Source organism: Mobula hypostoma, chromosome 3 (genome assembly GCF_963921235.1).
Source record: "Mobula hypostoma chromosome 3, sMobHyp1.1, whole genome shotgun sequence".
Taxonomy (NCBI): Eukaryota; Metazoa; Chordata; class Chondrichthyes; order Myliobatiformes; family Myliobatidae; genus Mobula; species Mobula hypostoma.
In genome coordinates, this window is record NC_086099.1 from 185835191 (window position 1) to 185859230 (window position 24040).

At 41.8% G+C, this 24040-nt stretch overlaps 1 protein-coding gene across 6 annotated transcripts in view; it reads left to right on the top strand.

The window, feature by feature from the left end:
• The window catches only part of LOC134344445 (sickle tail protein-like), a 706462-nt gene that overhangs the window by 376024 nt on the left and 306398 nt on the right, over positions 1-24040 (top strand). For 3 of the 6 annotated variants that reach the window (XM_063044244.1, XM_063044246.1, XM_063044249.1), the window contains exon 1: positions 18930-19157. The exons of 2 other annotated variants lie outside the window; for them this stretch is intronic. The gene's annotated coding sequence lies outside the window, so the exon portion shown is untranslated. Of the gene's footprint in view, positions 1-18929; positions 19158-24040 lie in introns of those variants that run through there. One more of the 6 variants, XM_063044247.1, reaches the window with a different exon arrangement.

Consider the following 24040-nt stretch of genomic DNA (forward strand, 5'->3'; position numbering starts at 1 on the left):
GGTATTTAATTGAATTCATTCTTCCCTCTACCTGTGCCACTGGCTGCAACACAAGCCCAAAGCATGATCAATCCACCCCCGTACTTAACAGTTGGAGAGGAGTTCTTTTCATGAAATTCTGCACCCCTTTGTCTCCAAACATACCGTTACTCATTGCGGCCAAAAAGTTCTATTTTAACTTCATCAGTCCACAGGACTTGTTTCCAAAATGCATCAGGCTTGTTTAGATGTTCCTTTGCAAACTTCTGATGCTGAATTTTGTGGTGAGGACACAAGAAACATTTTCTTCTGATGACTCTTCCATGAAGGTCATATTTGTGCAGGTGTCGCTATACAGTAGAACAGTGCACCACCACTCCAGAGTCTGCCAAATCTTCCAGAAGGTCTTTTGCAGTCAAACGGGGGTTTTGATTTGCCTTTCTAGCAATCCTATGAGCAGTTCTCTTGGAAAGTTTTCTTGGTCTTCCAGACCTCAACTTGACCTCCACTGTTCCTGTTAACTGCTATTTCTTAATTACATTACAAACTGAGGAAACAGCTACCTGAAAACACTTTGCTATCTTCTTATAGTCTTCTCCTGCTTTGAGGGGATCATTTATTTTAATTTTCAAGTGCTAAGCAGCTGCTTAGAGGAGCCCATGACTGCTGGTTGTTGGTACAAGGTTTGAGGAGTCAGGGTATTTATAAAGCTTTGAAATTTGCATCACCTGTCCTTTCCTAACGATGATTGTGAAGAAGCCATAGCCCTAACAAGCTAATTAAGGTCTAAGAGTTAAGTTATCTGAGAGCTCAAATCTCTTGGGGTGTCCAAACTTTTGCATGGTGCTCCTTTCCTTTTTTTCACTCTAAAATTGTACAAAGCAAAAATAATACACTAATCTTGCTTAAAATGTTGAAAAGAATGTTTCATCTTTAACTTTATGACTTTTAGAGATCAGTTCATCTTCTACTCACTTAACAGAAACAGAAATTTTGACCAGGGGTGCCCAAACTTTTGCATGCCACTGTAAATCTGTCCATACTTTGATGTGGAGAAGGTTTTGTTATTTGAGCTGGATACTTTAGGAATCACTACATAAATATTTGCAGTGGGGGAAGGATAAGACCATGGATTCAGAACTGCATTTGTTCTGAATTCCCGGACATTAGCTAGTTCAAGCATGTTGGCTTGAATTGTTTCTTCATCTCTGATGAATCCTGACCCAGCAATGATTCTTCTGTGTGAATTCTACAGCATAAAGGCTACACTTCTTGCCCTTTAGAAATGCTATTTACTTCCCTGTTTTCCATTCCAAAATCAACATTTGCAAAAGTGCTCAAATCCAAGCCAAGTTTAAAATGGTGTGAATATAAAATAGAATAATTTTTTAGTTTAGGTGGTTTGAGTACAAATATTGAGGTTTAATTTTCTTTTCCCTTCACTGAATATCTACTGCTCTTGCAGTGTGCATATACAGTACAAAGCTATGCAGTGAGTTAAACACCTTCTCAAAAATCACCTGGGAAAGAAGCTTCCTTCAAAGTTTATAATGCTTGTGAAACTGCAGAAAGATAAGTTCAATATGTACTAACTTCGATGCACAATCGTCACATGTCTGAATATACTATTGTCGATTATTCTCACAATCAGTGTTAAGCAAGGTAATACATACATGCCACACTGCATAACTATGCCATATTAGTAAGAGTAAAATTGTGGCATAAAAATAACTGATAAACATAATACTTCAAAGTATATCTCCGAAATGTTTAATGATATAACAAAACTTATGACTCACGTATATTGCTGTCTTAAGGGCAAATTAAGAGTGGATAGAAATGGATATTGTTATGTTTTGTAACTCCAAAACATAAAACTAATTGGAGGAAAACATGGAGCCAGGAGATGCTTGTGCTTACTTTCATCTTACTTTAAATGCGATAGCACAATGATGTATGCCATTCATGTACTTTCACTCTAATGAATTATGTAAACAACAAAGAATGTTTACTCTGACAAATATATATGCCATATTATTCAAATATTACTGAAATATAAAATACACACTTTCCCCTGCTTAGTAATAAACTCTATCTCAATACAGAATGTATCTCAACTTACTGTATGTGTGCATATGTATCTGTGTGTATGTATGTATGTATGTATATATATATATATATATATATATATATATATACACATACATACACACACACACACACACACACACACACACACACACACACACATAGACGCCCACAGCATAGTCAATTTCCAAATGGCCCATTCAGGCCTAAACATTTAATCACTATGGCGGGTTTCTTATGCTTGCGGGATAATGTTCTTCCTGACCAGGGAAGTTACTCTGTATGGCACGTGAGATTTGTGGCTGGGAGACAATCTCAGGTTCTGGGACCTCCTCCGTGTTGGTTGCAGGAGCTGACTCTGGGGCTGCAGTAAGTGGTTCTGACAGCTCTGGACACCGTCCTCCTCCAACAATTGACTCTGCTCTTCAACTGAACGATGTGTCATCTCCCCGTGACATCAGATGCAATCTCCACTCAGGAGGAGAGTGATCCAGTTCTGTCCTTAATCTTGCCAACTACCTACTTTTGATCACCTCTGTAGTCCCTTACCTGGACTGCTTGTCCTGGAGTGAAGTGTCGAACCTCCTTGTCTGAGGAGCCCTCAATTTGTCTCAGCTGTTTGTCGTGCAGACTCCTTCTGGGGATGAGTTTGAGCAGACCCAAGCGTGAGCGCAATGGACGACCCTGCAGAGCTGGTGAGTTGTTGGTTGTGGAGTGTAGTGCATTGTGATACGCAAGAAGGAAATTGGTGAGCTTCTAATTCAGTGTTATGGCAGTGTGTCCGCTGACATTGCTCACAGTGCATTCTTTAGATTCTGGACACGCCTTTCTGTCAAACCATTTGCAGCCAGCTGGTGGGTGCTGATTTAATATGTCTTATTCCATTCATTTTCAGGAATGATCGACAATTTTTCACAACAAACTGTGGTCCATTGTCACTGACTAATTGTTCTTGAACACCAGTCCTTGAGAAAAGGCTTCTCAACAGATCAGCAGTGTGTGAGGCAGTTGTGGAGGCTATTGGGAACATTTCTGGTCTCTTTATAGCGGCATTGGTTACTACCAGGAAATCTGTGCCCATGAAGGGTCCAGCAAAATCCATGTGAATTCTGTCAGGATAATGCAGACCGTTCCCAGGGAAAGAGAGGCTCTGCTCTTATCTTCTGGAAGTTCTGGCATTCCGAACAGTGCATGGCAACCTACTTGATCAGTTGGTGTCTGGTGGCCTGGGATGCAAAGCTTTTATTTTGACCATACCTAAATGACCGGCACGTACAGTAGCTCCTCCAACACTTTGGCTCTCAGCTTGGATGATATAGCAATGCTCAATCCCCACCAAAGGCAACCCTGTCAAGGGCAAGTTCAACACAATGCTGATTGGAATGAGGAAACTGGAGTCTCTGCTGCACATTCCAGCCATTTTGGGCTACCATGTAGATCTGAGACAGTGTGGGGTCTTTTCTGGTTTTTCCTTTCATCATCTCTGCCATAATAGGGAGACTTTCAATTTGTATTAGGTAGAATATGTCAGGAGGAGTGTCCTCTTTTGTAAATCTTTCTCCAAGGATAAATTGGGCAATCAAACAGCATTTCCATGATTAGTTGCCTTCTTGAATTTGATCATGTAGTTGTGCCCAGATGAAACAGCCCATCTCTGCATTTCTGCCGCTGCTGGTTAGTGGAACACCCTTCTGTTGAATGGAAATGGGCTGTAGTGGTCGATGGTGAGTAATGAGGGTAAACCCTCTTCCATAGTTACTGGTTGAAATGTTTTACACCCCAAACCAGACTCAAGGCCTCTCTGTCAATCTGTGTGTAAGTTTTCTGCAAGTTGTCTGTAAGGGAACGTGATAGAAATGAAAGTTCTAACATGTGATGTGACTACACATATGCCATCAGGTGAGGCATCATAGGCAAGCTTCACTGGATGATGTGGATCATAATGTGCGAGTACAATGTCTGATGTTACCTTTTCCTTTACTTTTTGCAAAGCCACCTCACACTGCTTTGTCCGTCGCCATTTCTTCTCAATCTGCATTAATGAGTTCAAGGTTTGGAGCACAGCACCCTGGTGTGGCAGGAAACTGTTATTATAATAGAGAAAAAGACAGCAACTGTGACAGACCCTTTGGCCTTGGGGCATCCACCACTGCTTGAATTTTCTCAGCACACTTGTGAAATTCTTGTGTGTCAATGGTATGACCACAGTAAATGATGCTTGGTTTAAAGAATTTATGTGTGTTGCATCATGCTCTAAGTTCATAATCTTTTAATCTTTTTAACACAGCCTTGAGATTTTGGAGCTGTTCCTCGTAATCCTGACTGGAAACAAAGATGTCATCCAGATAACACTGTGTGCCTGGGTAGCCTTGCAGTACCTGGTCCATAGCTCTCTGCTGGCGCAGGTGCTTCTCTAAAAATATGCTTATTGTATGTAAAGCCCTTTGTGAGTGTTTATGGTGAGAAACATTTTGGACTCTTCTTCCATATCCAACTGTTGGTAGGCCACTTTTCTGAAGTGTTTTCATCCAGAAAGGTTTGCAAAGATATCCTCTATCCTGGACGGAGAATGTTGATCTATTTTCAGTTCTTGATTGATGGTGACCTTAAAATCACCACAGATTGTAACAGACCCATTCTTCTTGGCTACCGGGACCACTGGCATTGTCCATGGGCTCAACTTAACCTTGGAAAAAACTCCTTCAGTCTCCAAGCGATCGAGCTCACTGGCTACTTTATCACCCATGGTATAAGGAACTGGACAGGCTTTGTAAAACTTGGGAGTGGCAATTTCATTTAATATTAGTTTACCATTGATACAGTATGTTTGAGTTTTCCCAATGCTATCCTTGAACACTGCAAGATCCAGTACCTTTCTTAATTCAGTTACAGTTAACTCTAATGCAGGGCATGTGGCATGCAAGTAGTGTATGGATCTCCAATCAAGTTGTAGTTGTCTCAGCCACTCACGTTCCCTCCTGTTTTTACTACATACAAATCCATTTGCTTAAAAATACTGCTCATTTCGCTCAGAAAACAACATCCAGTTATCTCTTCAGAAATCAAACATGTCTATCTTTCTGTAGCCAGCTATTTCTGCTCTTTTTTAAAATTTATGATTATCATATGATACTTACTGTTTATGAACCTGTGCACTCATCAGTTTTCTGCCAATTTTTAAACTCAAGCATCTTGACTCAAGTTCGTTTAAAACATCCTCATCACCCTGTCAAGAGAAAATCTACAGATGCTGGAAATCCAAGCAACACACACAAAATTCTAGAGGAACTCAACAGGTCAGTTCGCATCTATAGAAAAGAGTACAGTCGATGTTTTGGGCCGAGACCCTTCGCCAGTCCTGTGTTTACAATATTGCTCAAATATTACTGAAATGTTAAATACACAACAGATATCTTTCCTCTGTGTTTCAAGTTCAATCCAAATTAAGTCGTGTAGGAAATGGTATGAAAAACAGCTTACATACAGGAAGTGATGTTCATATGAATTGCATGCAAAATGGAGGCCAGAACAGAATATGTTAGCCAAAACAAAAATTGTCTGTCTTAGCTTTAGTATTAGCAATACTTAGAAAAGTTAGATAGATTCCTGAACAAGAATAATTTCTGGTCAATTAACCACAAGAACCAAGATTTGAGGTTTTTGCACGGAAGTAGAGATTTGCAACTCCAGCAGTCCTGATTTGACTTGACCTTGACCTTGGGTGTAGTCTGTAATATAAAGTGTGCACATTTTCCCCATGGTTTTGCTTTGTGCTCCAAATGTCCCAGTGGAAATATTCTAAATCATGTATCTTCTTGAGTGTGGTGGACTTTGCCTATGATCTGAGATGGGTGAGAGCAGGGTGGGACTGAAGAAGCATTACTGAGCTGCATGGAGTCCAAACCAAAATGAGAAGTTTCATGATGCATAGAAAACAAAAGTTGAGGAGTAGAAATGGAGATCAGAATCAGTTTTATTATCACCGGCCTGCGTCGTGAAATTTGTTAACGTAGCAGCAGCAGTTCAATGTAGTACAGGATAATATAGAAATAAATATTGGTAAATACATTGACTAGATTAAGAAAGTGCAAAAACAGAATTTTTTTTTAAAAAAGGTGAAGTTGTGTTCATGGGTTCAATATCCATTTAGGAATCGTGCGGCAGAGGGGAAGCAGTTGCTCCTGAATCACTGAGTGTGTGCCGCCTTCTTGATGGTAACAATGAGAAGAGGACATGCCCTGGGTGATGAGGAGAAGATATGTGAAGTTTTGGGATGGGGGGGGGGAAGTTTTAAACAAGTTACTTGGATCTTGATTTTTTTTCTTAGAGGATAAGATTTTACATATATGGAGTCATTTTTAAGCATCTGAGAAGTTATTCAGAATATTTAATACTTTGCAGGCACTTCAATAAGTGCAGCTGAATGTGCCATCCTTAGTTTTGCTTTAAGCCGTTTTATGATGTTGATCCACCCTTTTATGTATCCTAAACTCATTTTGTTAGTGAGTACTATCCCACATCACGTATGGATAAGCAGTATATCACTGCATCAAATTGGGGATTTCCAAGTATAATTATGTGAGTATAGCTATGCAGTAAGATGAACCCTGTAATCCTGATAACATTAACATTATTCTTACAGCAATATTCAGGTCATCAGGATGGCTTCCAAAAACCAAATCTGAAGCCAGCATATCACAAACATGGTTATTACTAACAGGCGTATGACTGGCCGTCCCTGCTTTCTGCATTTCCTATTTGACTAACTCTAGACCTTTTCTCCCATCTTCTGACCTTCTGCTCAGAAACTCTAGATTTTGACAGAATTTCTCTTCCACCCCCTGGACATGTAATGCTTGTTAATCCACTGATCAAACAAACTTCAAAAACCAAAAGGCATAAATGGCAGCTGTTGATTACTCAACGGGGAGTGAAGTCTATGAAAACGCTTTTTAATATGCTGGTTGCAGGCTTTTGTGTCTCTGCTAACTGACTAAAACAAAACCAGTTGAATTTTATCTGCATCTGTGAGATTTTAACCCAAATTTTGCATATTATGTGAAAGGAGCAGGAGTTCTTAAGAAGATTTGAACTGCAGGAAGACTTATTTCTAGACCTCTTCTGGTCAAGGAACAAACATAGCATTTGTTGGGTCAAAGGGATAGTTGACATTTCAGGATGAGACCCTGCACCAGGACTAAGAGTGAAGAGAGAGGAGAGCCAGTGTAAAAGAAAAATGATAAGGAGGGGAAAGAAAGTAGGTAATACTGTAGGTAGAACAAGGTGAGCTAAGGGATAGTGATAGGAAGAGGGACATGGAGCCAAGAGGGGGAAGAAAGGAAAATTGAGGAAAATAAAAATCTGGTGATAGAAAAAGTTTAAAGAGAAAAGATCAGATAGGTGGAGCCAGTTGGAGGCAGGGAAGGTGCAAGGTAAAGACAGAGGTTGGATGATGTTACGTGGTCCTCATGAAGGGTCTCGGACCAAAGCGTCAGTTCTATAGTCCTCTCCGTAGATGCTGCCTGACCTGCTGAGTCTTTCTAGCATTTAGTGTCTGTCACTCTGGACTTCCACTACCTGTAGAATCTGTTGTGTTAATGGTGATATATGGAATGAGATTAGGGAGAGATGGTGGACAGATGAAACCAGATGGGGGAAGAGAATAAAGATAGGCTAAGGGGGAAGAATCTCAGGTAAATATGTTTATTAGCGATGGGCAGATCGAGCCAGGTCAGGAGGGATTGTGGGGGAGGATGGCTGAGGGTTGGAAAAGGTGAACCGAGAGATATTGAATCTAGGTGGGCTATTAAGAGTGGGAAACAGACACAAGATGTGGGTTACTTAAAAACTGGAGAATTCAGTGATCATGTTATTAAGTTGTAGGCTATCCAAGCAGAATATGAGAAGCTGTTCCAAAACCATCCCTTTACCTCCACAGCTGCTGCTCAAGTTCTTCCAGCAGTTTGGCTTTTGCTCCAGATTCTGGCATCTGCAGGCTCTTGTGCCTCTGGTCCACCTCATTGTGCTGGCTTGGAATTATCCATCATGTAGACTTTGCCACTGTGGTCGAGAACAAAGAAACCCAGCAAGAGGCCCTCAGTACATGTGGCATAGGTGGGTCACAGGAAGTGGCAGGGTGCAATGTATTTCACATCCTGCTTCTTTGGTGCGGGCTGAAATAGATGAAGAGGACTAAACAATCTATGATCTGTTTCCAAGCATGAGGGAAGCCTTGAAGCAATTAACAACCTTGGAATCTAGAGTGAGTAACGAGATTGCAGCATTAATGCTGGAGCTGTCTCCCAAATGCAAAACTTAGGTAATCTAATTAAATGGTCCAATATGAAAAGCACCTCTGGTGCAGCCAAGGGTAAGATTTGCAGTGCCGTTTTCCATTCCTCTCTGTGGGTGGCTGAAATATTTGGCCCCCCTCAGCAACGTCTTCATCCAGACTCGCAGCATGGAGTGGGAAACAGTGGCTGTCACTCCATAGAACAAGTGTGTTGAAGAAACATGTACTGTGGAAAGTCAGATGGCAAAAAAATTGCATATCTGATGGGCAGTCCTGTTTCTTTTAAACCACGAGGGTCCGGTGGTACATCATTGAAGAGAGTACAACTCGACCATGCAAGCTCAGGTCCCGTGGTAGAAGGGATATCTCATCAAAGGCAAGGATAATTAAAGCCTGCTTGTAGTGCCAGATTCAGCAGTTTAAATCCATTAATAGGTCCCTACTTCCACATTTCACAGCACATGCGGCTGAAAACTGGCAGCTCTGATCAGATATGTCAGCAAAGCCCAGTGCTGTCTGGTCCATTAACTTACATTGTTTAATTAAGGAGTTGTTTAGAAAAGCTACAGCTGCTATATGGCATGGTTTGTACCATTTATTATCTGGAATATATTGACTGTACCTAACTGCCCCTATGATAGTTGAAAAGGTGAGCCCTGCAGTCCACATGCTTGATGGTACTCCTAGAACAGTGAACTTCCAGATTTTAAGCAGGAAGCCAAGGCTTTTACTGGAAGAGTTATCAACAGAAATGATCCCTATCACCAGAAGAGAGCATTCCCATTTCTGACCAAATCATAGATAGAACATCATTGATAAAACACAAGTAGACGTTCAGGTCCCCAAGACAGTGCCAGGAGAACTCCAACACCTATATTACAAAAATTGACCTCCAGCAAACTTGTGAAGAGACTTTGAACTATTATATTGATGTTTCTCAGTGGCAAGCGTGGTTAAACATTGCATTAATTTAATCTCATTTTACTTCTGAATTTCAGCTGTATGCCTATTGGATTGAACCAAACTTTATTCTCATTCATTTCTTCCACATACCCTCTCCATTCTGCTTTAGAAATTTTACCCATCTCTGGCTCAGCTCATTTGCTGTCAAAACCCGCACTTCTCCCACCTACATGAGGCCATTGTAGTTCTCAGAAGGACATCTTAGAATCCTGCATGACTCAGAACTAACCTTATATTCTTCTGCCTTCTGTCATCCCAAACCACCTTCTGCGACATACATTGGCTCCCTGTCTCTCAGCGCCTTCTGTGACATGGGAATATGTCAAAGGCTGGGTATTTAGCAGGCTAGTTTCTGTGCTCTGGAAAGAGCTCCTTTGAGAAATTTGTTGTCCTGCTTTGATCTTTTTTGCTGAAATTTGTTGCATTTGTCATCTTCCCTGCCATGGACCTGTGCCAACTTTTAACGTAGTTGTACTTCTGTGTGTGGCTTGAGTTTGTAGCAGCGGTATGGTCTGAGTTGTGATTAGTCTGTGAATTGCACTTGACACTTCATGATCTTTGTAGTTCCATATCACATTGGGATGCCCATTTTCTTACTATGACAAAAGTGAAAATGATGTATACATGTAAATTTTAAAGTTAAGGTCTTTACTTACTTGAACCATGTCACAATGTTATGTTTTGGTAAAAGCCAAATATCATTAAGACAAATTTTTGGTTTATTTTGATATTGCTAATCTCCAGGTAGGAGGAAAATAGCCAGATATTAATCTTCCCCAAAGTGTGGTTGAGGGATGGAACAACAGATTCTATTGTAGTGTAACAGTAGTTTCCTCAAACTGGTCTGATTAAAGTCCCTGACAAGGATGTGAAAGGTATAAGGGTAGGCCATTTCATTTTTGTTTATTGTGACACTTGATGCATCGAGTGCTTGCTTGACATCTGCTTTTGGCAATATGTAAACTGCAAACGATTATGGTGGAGAACTCGTGTACCTCCTCACTGATGGCAGAAATGAGAAAGAGGGCATGTTCTGGATGGGACATAGAGGAAGAGAGAGAAAAAAGAATAATCTGAGCCAGTATTGTTGGAATGGTTAGTTCTGATACAGAGAAAACAAGTTACCTGAAGATGTGGAATTCAGTACTGAGTCCTATAGGTTTTATTGTGTCCAGGTTGTAGATGAAGTGTTGTTCCCCTAGCTTGCATTTGGCCTCATGGTAATAGTGCAGGACTGATGTGTCAAAGTGAGAGTGTGACTGAGAATTAAAGTGGGAATAACAGGAAGTTCAGTGTCACCTCTGGGGATTGAACCAAAGTGCTTCACAAAGCAGATGCTCAATCTGTATAGAAGAGCCCATGTTGTGAGCATTGAACACAGAGCACTATATTTGAAGAGGTGCCAGCACTAGTTCTCCTGGGAGGATTATCTGGATTCTTGGAGAGCAGGAAGATGTACAGGAAAGTGTTGCAAATTCCGAAAGAAGAGGAGACTGAAGAGTGGACTGGAGAGACAGTCTCTTCAAAATGCTGGAAGTGGAGGTAAAACAGTGTGCCCACTGTGGAATCTCCTTAAAGCTGTAGGAAGATGCAAAGGATAAACTCTTGAAAGTGGGCACTGATGGGGTAGAGAGCGAGGAACATGAGGACTCTGTTCTTGCTTTCTCCAGAACAAAAGGAAATGAGAACAGAAGTGAAGGAAATTATTGAGATGTGGCTCCACCCGCTTTGGTAGAGGGAAAGTTGAGAGGTCTCAGACAGGTGCAGAAACAATGGAGAGAGAATCTTAGAGAATGAAATCCAGAAAGGTTAGACAGAAGTATACCTGCGATATTTGTGGGTGTCCAGAGATATGTTACAGTTGTTTGTGGCAAATCTATCACCTGGGATCAAGACAGAGAAATACTAAAAGGGAAAAGAAAAAAAAAATCAGAGAAAGGCCTTGTTCAGGTGAGAAACAAAGTAATGAAGATTTTGAGTTCTGTATGAGTGCAAGAAGTAACACCAACACATTTCTCAATATATGGGACAAAAAGTGTTGAGGAAGGAAGTCATGAAACTGTATCATATATTCCACAAGAAGATCGGGTTGGCAGGGCCTGGAATTTTTATATGGAGAAAGTGAACGGAGTTGAACTGAAATTCTTTCATGCTATCTTCTTCAACTTTGTGGATAAACCTGTGTGTGAAACTCATCAAAAGCCTTCTGGAATAACATCACCTGCATAACTATGATCAGTAACTCTTCCAAAAATTCTACCAAATTGATTAAACACACATTACTTTATACAGATGCATTTTGATTTGCCTTAAGTAATCTATTTTCTTCCAGGTGCGTTTTACATTTGTCCTGAATCAATGTTGTTCCATTGGAGAGTAAAGCATTTGGACTGTGTTTTGTATGATAATCCGTACTCCTCATTTCTCACTCACTGGCCCCCAGACAACAACTTGGCAACCGTCCTCCCCTGTGTCCTTCAAAAGCTTAGGTTGTGTCCCATCTGACCCTAGACGTCTGGGTTACGTGCCTCAACTAAACATAGAATAGTACAGCACAGTACAGGCTCTTCGGCCCACAATGTTGTGCCGACCCTCAAGCCCTGCCTCCCATATAACCCTCCACCTTAATTCCTCCATATACCTGTCTAGTAGTCTCTTAAACTTCACCAGTGTATCTGCCTCCACCACTGACTCAGGCAGTGCATTCCACACACCAACCACTCTCTGAGTAAAAAACCTTCCTCTAATATCCCCCTTGAACTTCCCACCCCTTACCTTAAAGCCATGTCGGCTTGTATTGAGCAGTGGTGCCCTGGGGAAGAGGTGCTGGCTGTCCACCCTATCTATTCCTCTTATTATCTTGTACACCACTATCATGTCTCCTCTCATCCTCCTCCTCTCCAAAGAGTAAAGCCCTAGCTCCCTTAAACTCTGATCATAATGCATGCTCTCTAAACCAGGCAGCATCTTGGTAAATCTCCTCCGTACCCTTTCCAATGCTTCCACATACTTCCTATAGTAAGGCGACCAGAACTGGACACTGTACTCCAAGTGTGGCCTAACCAGAGTTTTACAGAGCTGCATCATTATATCGCGACTCTTAAATTCTATCGCTTGACTTATGAAAGCTAACAGCCCATAAGCTTTCTTAACTACCCTATCCACCTGTGAGGCAACTTTCAGGGATCTATGGACATGTAACCCCAGATCCCTCTGCTCCTCCACACTACCAAGTATCCTACCATTTACTTTGTACTCTGCCTTGGAGTTTGTCCTTCCAAAGTAAACCACTTCACACTTCTCCGGGTTGAACTCTATCTGCCACTTCTCAGCCCACTTCTGCATCCTGTCAATGTCTCTCTGCAATCTTCGACAATCCTCTACACTATCTACAACACCACCAACCTTTGTGTTGTCTACAAACTTGCCAACCCACCCTTCTACCCCCACATCCAGGTCATTAATAAAAATCACAAAAAGTAGAGGTCCCAGAACAGATCCTTGTGGGACATCACTAGTCACAATCACCCAATCTGAATGTACTCCCTCCACCACCACCCTCTGCCTTCTGCAGGCAAGTCAATTCTGAATCCACCTGGCCAAACTTCCCTGGATCCCATGCCTTCTGACTTTCTGAATAAGCCTACCGTGTGGAACCTTGTCAAATGCCTTACTAAAATCCATATCGATCACATCCATTGCACTACCCTCATCTATATGCCTGTTCACCTCCTCAAAGAACTCTATCAGGCTTGTTAGACACGATCTGCCTTTCACAAAGCCATGCTGACTGTCCCTGATCAGACCATGATTCTCTAAATGCCCATAGATCCTATCTCTAAGAATCTTTTCCAACAGCTTTCCCGCCACAGACGTAAGGCTCACTGGTCTGTAATTACCTGGACTATCCCTACTACCTTTTTGAACAAGGGGACAACATTCACCTCCCTCCGGTCCTCTGGTACCATTCCCGTGGACAACGAAGACATAAAGATCCTAGCCAGATGCTCAGCAATCTCTTCTCTCACCTCGTGGAGCAGCCTGGGGAATATTCCGTCAGGCCTCGGGGACTTATCTGTCCTAATATATTGTAATAACTCCTACACCTCCTCTCCCTTAATATCAATATGCTCCAGAACAGCAACCTCACTCATATTGTCCTCACCATCATCAAGTTCCCTCTCATTGGTGAATACTGAAGAGAAGTATTCATTGAGGACCTCGCTCACTTCCACAGCCTCCAGGCACATCTTCCCACCTTTATCTCTAATCGGTCCTACTTTCACTCCTGTCATCCTTTTTTTCTTCAAATAATTGAAGAATGCCTTGGGGTTTTCCTTTACCCTACTCTCCAAGGCCTTCTCATGCCCCCGTCTTGCTCTTCTTAGCCCCTTCTTAAGCTCCTTTCTTGCTTCCCTATATTCCTCAATAGACCCACCTGATCCTTGCTTCCTAAACCTCATGTATCCTGCCTTCTTCCACCTGACTAGATTTTCCATCTCACTTGTCACCCATGGTTCCTTCACCCTACCATTCTTTATTTTCCTCACCGGGACAAATTTATCCCTAACATCCTGCAAGAGATCTCTAAACATTGACCACATGTCCATAGTACATTTTCCTGCAAAAACATCATCCCAATTCACACCCGCAAGTTCCAGCCCTATAGCCTCATAATTTGCCCCTCCCCAGTTAAATATTTTCCTGTCCTCTCTGATTCTGTCCTTTTCCATGATAATGTTAAAGGCCAGGGAGCGGTGGTCGCTGTCCCTCAGATGCTCACCCACTGAGAGATCTGTGACTTGATCCGGTTCATTACCTAGTACTAGATCTAGTATGGCATTCCCCCTAGTTGGCCTGTCCACATGCTGTGACAGGAATCCGTCCTGGACACACTTAACAAACTCTGCCCCATCTAAACCATTGGAACTAATCAGGTGCCAATCAATATTAGGGAAGTTAAAGCACTGAGCGTTGTCCTCATCTAGTCTGTACTTTGGTTTGAACTTCTTTTCATTCTTTGAAAAGGAAGTAAAGAATTAATAACTTGTAATATTCCATTTGGGATGATGTGTTTTGTGAAGATTTTGAATGCAGCTATGTGGGGTCACTGAGTTTCCTACGCTCAAGAAATAGAGCACCAACTCTGTAGCAGATAGCGACTCAAATTGGTTAACAACGTAAAACGAAGTCTTGTTAATGCTGAAAATCAAAACATCAAATGATGAAACTCTTCAACAGACCACACAGGGTCTTTGGAGAGAAAAACAATGCATTTAAGTCAGTAGTTCTCTGCATACCACTGAAGAAATGGACTGCAGTTAGTGCAGATGTGCGTGCGTGTGTGTGTTTGTGTGTGTGTGCGTGCGTTTGTGTGTGTGTGTATATATTTATATAGCTGCATTAAGAGAGAGAAAACAAAGCAAAAAACCTTACAATAGGCACCACGACTGCTGCTGCTAGGGTTATTGGAGCGTGATCAGTCTAGCACAGTCATTTAAAAAAAAAAACAGAACTCAAGGTGTTCATTAATTCAGACTTGCAGGGAGTTTCCATTTAAGATAAGAATTTCTGACAAGTTTTAACCAAAGCCCCATTTTGCCATCCCAGAGAAATAGATTGCTGCAGCCAAACTTTGAAAATGTAAGGTAGGAAAATATTGTGGGGAACAATATAATCAATCTCATTTTGTTGATGAAGGTCAGAGACTTCTCACAGTATTAATATCATGTAAGTATGATTATTTATAATTGCACATTTTAGGACCCATTTTGCCAATCTTGAAATTGACTGAACAGTATTCTCAATGTCATAACATGTAAGCTTATACAAGTCCCTAATACAGATAGGAGAATAGAGAAAGTCAATCTTCATTCAAGTGTCATACATTGGGCAATACTTAAAATATTTGTCTTCCTGTCTAGCTGCAAGCATTATTCTGAGACAAAGCTCAGTGAATCATGCCGCCAATAAATGTCATGATGTACTCGGAGAACTGCTCTATTATAATGAGGAATTCATTTATAAAGTAAGTCATGGATCTGAATTGTGCAATGATCTAACTTTGAAGTTTTTTTTATTGTTCTGATGAGTATATAGATTTACCAGTTTAGAAAGTTCTATTTTTTGGCAACCATCTTTGTTAGTGATAAAATCAAAAACATTTAGAATGAGTGGAACTTTTAAACAAAGAAGCAGATTTGTGGAAGTAATCCTTCCATGCAGTTTCCAATTCCAGATCCAAGAATTAATTCCTGGTGGAGTTTTAGGCCAGGTTCTGTTTAGACTAATAATGCCGGAGCATTCAAAGCCTAATGTGAGAAATAATTAATGCAACACCAGTTGCTCAGCAACAGAATAATAATGGGTTGAAGAAAATATGGAATTGCCGTATGCGGATTTTATGATTTTCATTACTTAAAAAATACAGGAATCTAAAACTTTATTGGCTGTTGCCTAGATGGATGATAATTAAGACCTGGAAAATGAACAAAAGAATGTGTATTTTTTGACTTATTAAAGACTGAATTGTTTATTTCTTTTTGTTTTGCAACTTTCATCGCTGTTTGCAAAACAAGCTGCTGGAGCGTTTCAGCAGTTCAAGCAACATCTGTGGAGGCAGAGTGATGGCGGAAGTCATCAGGTCAAAATTCTGTGTCAGGACAGGTCACTGCCAATGTTAATTTAAAAACAAATGTTCTTGTAAAATCTGCTAATTTGTAATACAAAGCGTTTATATTGTCAGCACACGCTGAATCGTGCCATTTACACTATGTCAGCATGACATCAGTTTTCCTGTACGTGAATTTGAAATATTTCTTCTGAACGTGGGTTTACAGCCCTTTATGTATGATGGTGGCTGATCCTTAGACTGTTGCTTTCTCCATGGAGACCTTGCGGCTACCACACTAAATTACTGTGTATCCTGAAGCACTGGACCGGGACAGTGGAATGCACCTGTGAAGAACTTTTGCTCACAGGCAGCTCTTTATACTGAAAGATCAGCGAGATTTGGGCATCTTTTGTGGAATTAGTTAGACATTCCACCATCCTTAAAGGGAAATGAAACAGCCCTACATCCTCCTGAAGCCACGGATCCAACATGTGCAGACTGAGAGACTGCAGATGCTGGAATCTGGAGCAATAGAAACATATAAAATAGGTGCAGGAGTAGGCCATTCGGCCCTTCGAGCCTACACCGCCATTCAGTATGATCATGGCTGATCATCCAACTCAGAACCCTGTACCAGCTTTCCCTCCATACCCCCGATCCCTTTAGCCACAAGGGCCATATCTGACTCCCTCTTAAGTATAGCCAATGAACTGGCCTCAACTGTTTCCTGTGGCAGAGAATTCCACAGATTCACCACTCTCTGTGTGAAGAAGTTTTTCCTAATCTCGGTCTTAAAAGGCTTCCCCTTTATCCTCAAACTGTGACCCCTCGTTCTGGACTTCCCCAACATCGGGAGCAATCTTCCTGCGGCTAGCCTGTCCAATCCCTTTAGGACTTTATACGTTTCAATAAGATGCCCCCTCAATCTTCTAAATTCCAATGAGTATAAGCCTAGCCGATCCAGTCTTTCATCATATGAAAGTCCTACCATCCTAGGAATCAATCTGGTGAACCTTCTTTGTACCCCCTCAATGGCAAGAATGTCTTTCCTGAAGAATACAATAAACGAACTGCTGCAGTAACTCAGCAGGTCATGTGGAGGAAAGGGATGGTCTACATTCCTGGTCAGAACCCTGTATCTGAGGGTGCAGAAGAAAGATGGGCAATATGTAAAGAGGTGTGGGGAGCGATAGATGGAGCAGGCGATATGGGAAATGATGGGTAGATGGAGTAGGGTCCGGAGATAGGAGGATGGAGGTATAGACAGATGCTAGAAAATGATGCGAAGGAAACAAAGGGTTTCACCTTTTGGAGCCTCAGTAAGGAGGGTGATAAGTGGAACTGGATACTCAGGTGGGTAGGAGACTCAGTGCATAAAGTATGAGGAGTAACAGAGATAAGTAACTGGAACTAGGAGAGGTAATGGTAAGAAACTTAGTAGCAGGGTGCTGTGTGGGGGGAGGGGTAGGAAAGAAGGCTGGGAGGGGGAGATGAGAAAATATAGGTCAATCGGAAGTAGATAGAAAGGGACACGGGTGGGGGGAGGGGGTGTTCGTTACCTGAAATTAGGAAATTCAATGTTCATACAGTGGAATACGTAACTTCTATTTCTCCTGTACTTAGAATGTTGATCATCTCTCTGCCTCTAAGTGTTGTGCCTGACCAATTAATTGTGTTTGTCTAGCGGTCTCGTGTCATCTAAAGTACAGTTGATAGGCCACTGCTTCTGTGACTCTATCCTTAACATGAGCAGCCTTGACTCCATTGTCCAAAAGCTTGTTTGGCTTAACCTAGCCACCACTCCTGATCAGAAAAGAAGTGGGAGGGTCAGACACCAACTCAAAAATAATAAATATCTTGGGTGCAAAGTGTATTTGGTGAAGAACTTAAGTCATAACTTCACAAATTCTTTGCCACTTTGGAGAAGACGGCCTCGGGGATGCAGATCTTCCTGCTGTGTGCTACAAAGTTTGTCATGATCAGAAGAGTGCCCAACCACTGCCCCCTAATGGAAAAAGAGCAGGAGGAGAATTGTCCAACACCAATTATGATTATATTGGTGTGTCGCTGCCAATTGTAAGCAGACATCTTCGTTACTCAAACTTTCAAGCTGAACCTGGACAAAGACCACATCGCTTTCTCAATCTCTTGGGAAATGCACGTTCCAGAAACTGACAGATGATGGGTCTTGCTCACACCACAGCCAGCTCAAGGGCTTTGCATAGTGATACTGCGAGTCTGCTTGCACATACTCTGCAGGACCTTTGTGTTTGATTGGAATTTCTGATGATAAGGTGAGAGGGAAGGGTTAGATAGATCTTAGAGAAGGTTAAAAGGTCGGCACAACATTGTGAGCTGAAGGGCTTGTACTGCACTGTTCTGTGTTCAAAAGAGAGAGGCCATCTTTTAATAGATATTTTTAATAGTAAGTACAGAAGGAAATTTGTTAACGATGCTGGGAATCCAAAATAAAACCAAAATTACCAAAAATACTCAACAGGTCAGGCAGTATCTGTGTAGAGAGTTTAAGTTAATGTATCCCGTCAGAGAATTGGAGTAGTATTCAGCTGGAATTAAGCAAGTGGAGAAAGAAAGGAGGAGAATAACAAGAAAGGTTTATGTTAAAGTGAGATCGCATGAGGGTGAAATGCAGAAGGAGTTGGTAAAAGAATAACACAGCAACATATGGTGAGAGGAGAGCAGAATCAATGTTTGCTGTCAGGGAAGTGCAATTATGGTCTGAAATTGTTGAACTCTGCTGAATTTGAACAGTTTTATTTTAAGATGAGGTGCTGCTCTTTGATCTCACTTCAACTTCAAGGGGACAGCAGAGGAAAGGAATAACAACTTTAAAAGAAACACAGTTTGATTTTCCATTCCAAGTGGTGAGGCAGGTCTGACAGGTAAGGTTTTGGCATGCACACAGGTATTTCGGAGGAGTGCTGGTAACCATGGTTTCTGCTGATGTCATGGTTGAAAGTGCATGTTGTTGCAGCTCACTTCACATGTGGCTGTGAGAAAGGCCTCCAGGCTGGGAGGGAGGCTCACACGAATAGTTGGTTATCATGTTGCCAAAGAAGCTAATTCACTCGATGCACAAAGGAGGTGAAACTTCTGCCCATATTAGGATTACCCTGAAGTAGAAGTGGAAGCATTCTGAAGAGTTTGAAGACGGATGAAATAATTACACCAATGACATAGAGGAACTATAGGTACAGTGAGGTATTGTAGCATAATTTTATTTCTTGTTTTAAGTGTTCTGGTCACTTTTTCAGAGGTGCCTTGATTTTCAATGTGTTAGCTGACTTCATAGTCGAGTCAAATTGATAGGATCAGGCATTCCACATCTTTTTTTTCTAAGTTAGAATCTGAATCATGTTTATTATCACAGACATATGAGTCAATTTATGGTTACGAAAAGCATTTGATACTGAAGTGACACAACAGGCAGGAAAAGCAGCCTTTTGCAGTGAAGTAAGAGCCAGTGAAGTGAAGCTGCCGCCTTTTTGTGCTTTTTATCTGCCTCTCAACTTTCGCAACAAGCAATCAACCTCACTCAAGTGGTGCAGCCCTGTTCTGCACCCAGGGTTGCTCTTCCAGTCAGTTAAACTGTTTGCTCAAGGCTCAATCTGAGGAGTTTAAGTAATTAGGATGGAACAAGAGATGACCAAGGATCTGGACTAAGCAAGTCAGTTTACAGACACCTGTGGAGTGCAAATATTGAGCGGAAATTTGATCAACTATAGGCATACTCCCTGAGCAAAGTGCCTGGAATGAAGCCACATTTTTTTTAGACATTTTAACTTCATTTAGATTTGGTTGAAGTGCCTTTTGATGAATAGCCGATAGTGATAGTAATGGTCAGAAGTAACATTTTTGTGGTGTTAAAGTTCACAGTGGCAGCTGTCTTTGACTTTGTTTTGAAGTTTGGCTCTGGTAAAAAGATCGAGAGTGGTGCCATCTTTTGTGATTATATGAGTAAACACAGGTTTCCTTGTAATTTATAGGGTTTGATCACGGAACGGGTGTGTGCAGTGACTGACAGGCTCAACAGCTGCAGTTCTGCTTGTATTTCAAATCAGCCAGGTTTCTAATATACTTCATATTGAACTGCTAAATTATTCCCTACAGTGTATAGTCTGTGAGCTCTTGCTAATTTACAGATTTAGTTCAGATAATAGTTTTTTTTACAGAATTCACGTTGATTTGTACTCATTTCTTATAATTGAAGTTGTTGAAATATTCCTCAAACTTGCAATATTAATGATATCAAAATGTTAGTGCCTAATTTTAATCTATAATATCTAATTATTTTCATTTTGCACGGGATGAGTGCAATTATCTTTTCTCCCTCATACATGCATATTTTATCATTGAATTTATTAATTCAAAGAAAGTAGACATATAATCAAACAACAGGAATTCTGCAGATGCTGGAAATTCAAGCAACACACATCAAAGTTGCTGGTGAACGCAGCAGGCCAGGCAGCATCTGTAGGAAGAGGTGCAGTCGACGTTTCAGGCCGAGACCCTTCGTCAGGACTAACTGAAGGAAGAGTGAGTAAGGGATTTGAAAGTTGGAGGGGGAGGGGGAGATCCAAAATGATAGGAGAAGACAGGAGGGGGAGTCTACCCTCCCCCTCCTGTCTTCTCCTATCATTTTGGATCTCCCCCTCCCTCTCCCCCTCCAACTTTCAAATCCCTTACTCACTCTTCCTTCAGTTAGTCCTGACGAAGGGTCTCGGCCTGAAACGTCGACTGCACCTCTTCCTACAGATGCTGCCTGGCCTGCTGCGTTCACCAGCAACTTTGATGTGTGTTGCTAGACATATAATCGTTTGGTTGTTAATGATTAGATTGGGGGGCAGATTTGTTTCTCTGGTAGATAGAGGTAAAATATGATCTTCATGAGTTAGTTGGCAAAGAGAACATTCTGGATTCCCTGCTCTTTCTTTTCATGTGTTCCTGTGATTAAATATGTGATAAATATCATGAAAATAAGTAAATAGTTTCTAATGCAATGGGAGATCACTGCCAGATGTTTTGAGTACTGAGTAAATTTATTATCAAAGTACATATGTCACCATATACAACCCTGAGATTCATTTTCTTGTGGACATACACAGTAAATCCAAGAAACACAATAGAATCAATGAAAGACTGCATCCGACCGGATGGACAAACAACCAATGTACAAAGAACAGCAAACTGAAAATACAAAATACAAAGAAAGAAATAATAATATACAAGTAATAAATATCAAGAACATGAGATGACGAATCCTTGAAAGTGGGTCGATAGGTTGTGGGAACAGTTCAGTGATGGGGTGAGTGAAATCATCCCCTTTGGATTAAGAGCCTAATGGTTGAGGGGTAATAACTGTTCCTGATCCTGGTGGTGTGGGTCCTGCGGCTTCTGTACCACCTTCCTGGGCAGCAATGAGAAGAGAGCATGACATGGGTGGTAGGGGTCCTTGTTGATGGATGCTGCTTTCCTGTGACACATTTTTGTGCAGATGTCTCAATGGTGAGGAGGGCTTTGCCTGTGATGGACTAGGCTGTATCCACTACGTTTTGTGGAATTTTCCATTCAAGGGCATTGATGTTTTCATACCAGGCTGCGATGCAGCCAGTCAATACACTCTCCATTTCACATCTATAGAAGTTTGTCAAAGTTTAGATGCCATGCCAAATCTTCGCAAACTCCTAAGGCAGTAGAGATGCTGCTGTGCTTTCTTCGTAATTGAACTTGCATGCTCAACCCAGGACGGATCCTCTGAAATGATAACACTGAGCAATTTAAAGTTGCTGACCCTCTCTACCTCTGGTTCCCCAATGAGGGCTGGCTCATGGACCTCCAGTTTCCTTCTCCTGAAGTCGATAATCAGCACCTTGGTCTTGCTGATATCGAGTTAGAGGTTGTTGTTATGGCACCAGTCAGCCAGATTTTCAATCTCCCTCCTATATGCTGATTTGTCAACATATTTGATTCAGCCACTAACAGTGGTGTCATCAGCAAACTTAAATATAGTTTTAGAATAGTGCTAGTCATGTGTATAAAGCGACTGGAGCTGGGGACTAAGTACATTGTGCAGTGGTGCACCTCTGCTGATGGAGATTGTGGAAGAGATTTGATTGCCCTTCCGAACTGACTGGGGTCTGCAGATGGGGAAATCAAGGATCCAATTGCATAAAGGGGTATTGAGGCCAAGGTCTTGAAGTTTATTGATTAGTATTGAAGGCATGATAGTGTTAAATCCGAGTGATGAAGAGCATCCTGATGCATCCTGACATCTTTGCTGTCCAGGTGTTCCAGGGTTGAGTGGAGGGTTAATGAAATGGTGTCTGCTGTCGACCTGTTGCTCCAGTAGGCAAATTGGAGTGAATCCAAGTCATTTCTCAGGCAGGAATTGAGATGTTTCATCACAAACCTCTCAATAAATTTTATCACGGTGGATTACCATGCTCTTCTTAGGCACCAGTATAATTGAAGCCTGCTTGAAGAAGGTGGGTACCTAGGACTGCTGAAATGAGAGGTTAAGGACCTCAGTGAACAGTCCAGCCAATTGAAGAGCACAGGTTTTTAATACTTAACCAGGTACCCCATCTAGGTCGGATGCTTTCGGTGAGTTCACCCACCTGAAGGATGCTCTCACATCAGCCTCAGAGACGAAATCACAGGTTATGGGAGTTTGTGAAGGTTCGCCTGTGCTTTGATGGTCAAAGCAGGCCGAGAAGGCGTTGAGCTCATCTGGGAGCGAAGCCTTGTGAGCAATTTCCCTTCATTTCACTTTGTAATGGGTAACAGCATTCAAGCCCTGCCACAGCTGGTGAACATTCGTCAGTGACTTAAGTTTGATCTGGAATTGCTTCTTTGCATGTGAGATGGCTTTCCTGTGACCATACCTGGACATCTTGTATCATTCTTTGTTGCCTAACCAGAATGCAGATTGCAGATCTCATGGTTCATCCAGGGCTGCTGGTTGGGGAAGCTCCTAACGAGCTGTGTGACTTTCAATTTTCTACTCAGTAGGTATGTGACTTCAGTGTTTTCATTTTTCTAAAATAGATTCAAGATTCAGAAGTTCGAAGTACAGTTAATATCAAAGAATGTAAAAATTATACAACCTTGAGATTTGCCTGCTTATAGACAGCCACAAAGCAAGAAACCCAAAAGAACTTCATAGAAAGGCTGAAGACCAACACCCAAAATGCAGAGAAAGAGGAGAAAAAGCACACAAATCATGCAAGCAACAGCATTCTGAACCGGATTGAGTGCTTAGATCTGAATCCACAGGGCAGCCTCAGTCTCAGTTCATCACATTAGTGGGGCGGCTTGCTGCGAAGCTCGCAGACACAAAACACAGCAGCTGGGGAGAGTCCCACAGCTTCAGAGTGAAACTGGCACGGCTCTCACCTCCAGTCCTGACACTCTGCCTTTCCGGTCTATCTAGGCCAGTGTTGAAATTGTCCAAACAGTGTAACACGTCCTGCATTAGGCCCCAGGCCCTATTGCTGGGGCCTAGAACACTCTGCCCAGCCCGAAGCCGTCCTCGACCTCTCCAACTCGACGGCACTTAGAGAGATCCAACCTCGTGCCCTGGTTAGTTAGATGGGTATGGAAACTCCTCTGCCTCGACGACCCCTCTCCGAATCACTCACTCCAACTCCATCTGTGTCAATCTTGCAACACAGCAGCACAGTTCATCCCTTGAATTTGCTTTGCCTTCGCTCGCCTCTTCATTGTTTGTGGTGATAGCTTAGCACAATTTATTTCAGTAAAGGAGTTATTAATAATGTTTTTAGTCAAGTTTCTTGCCTTTTGAACTACCAGTAAGCTGCTGCACGCCTTCAGTAGTGCCATCTTAAACTCACATATTTGCTAGTGTCTGGATTTAAGTTAGCTGGTGTAATGCTACAGTGAATTAATAAAACTTGCTGTATCTCATAGCTGGAGATATCCCTGAAATGAAGTAGGTGCCTTTGTAAGGCTGTGCCTGAAAGCAATTGGTTGTTCTCTTAGCCTATGGATGGATCAGTTTTGTGGGTTTTTGGTCACAGAAGCAATAAAGTAAGTCTCAACTTAAGCCTGTAAACCAACCGATT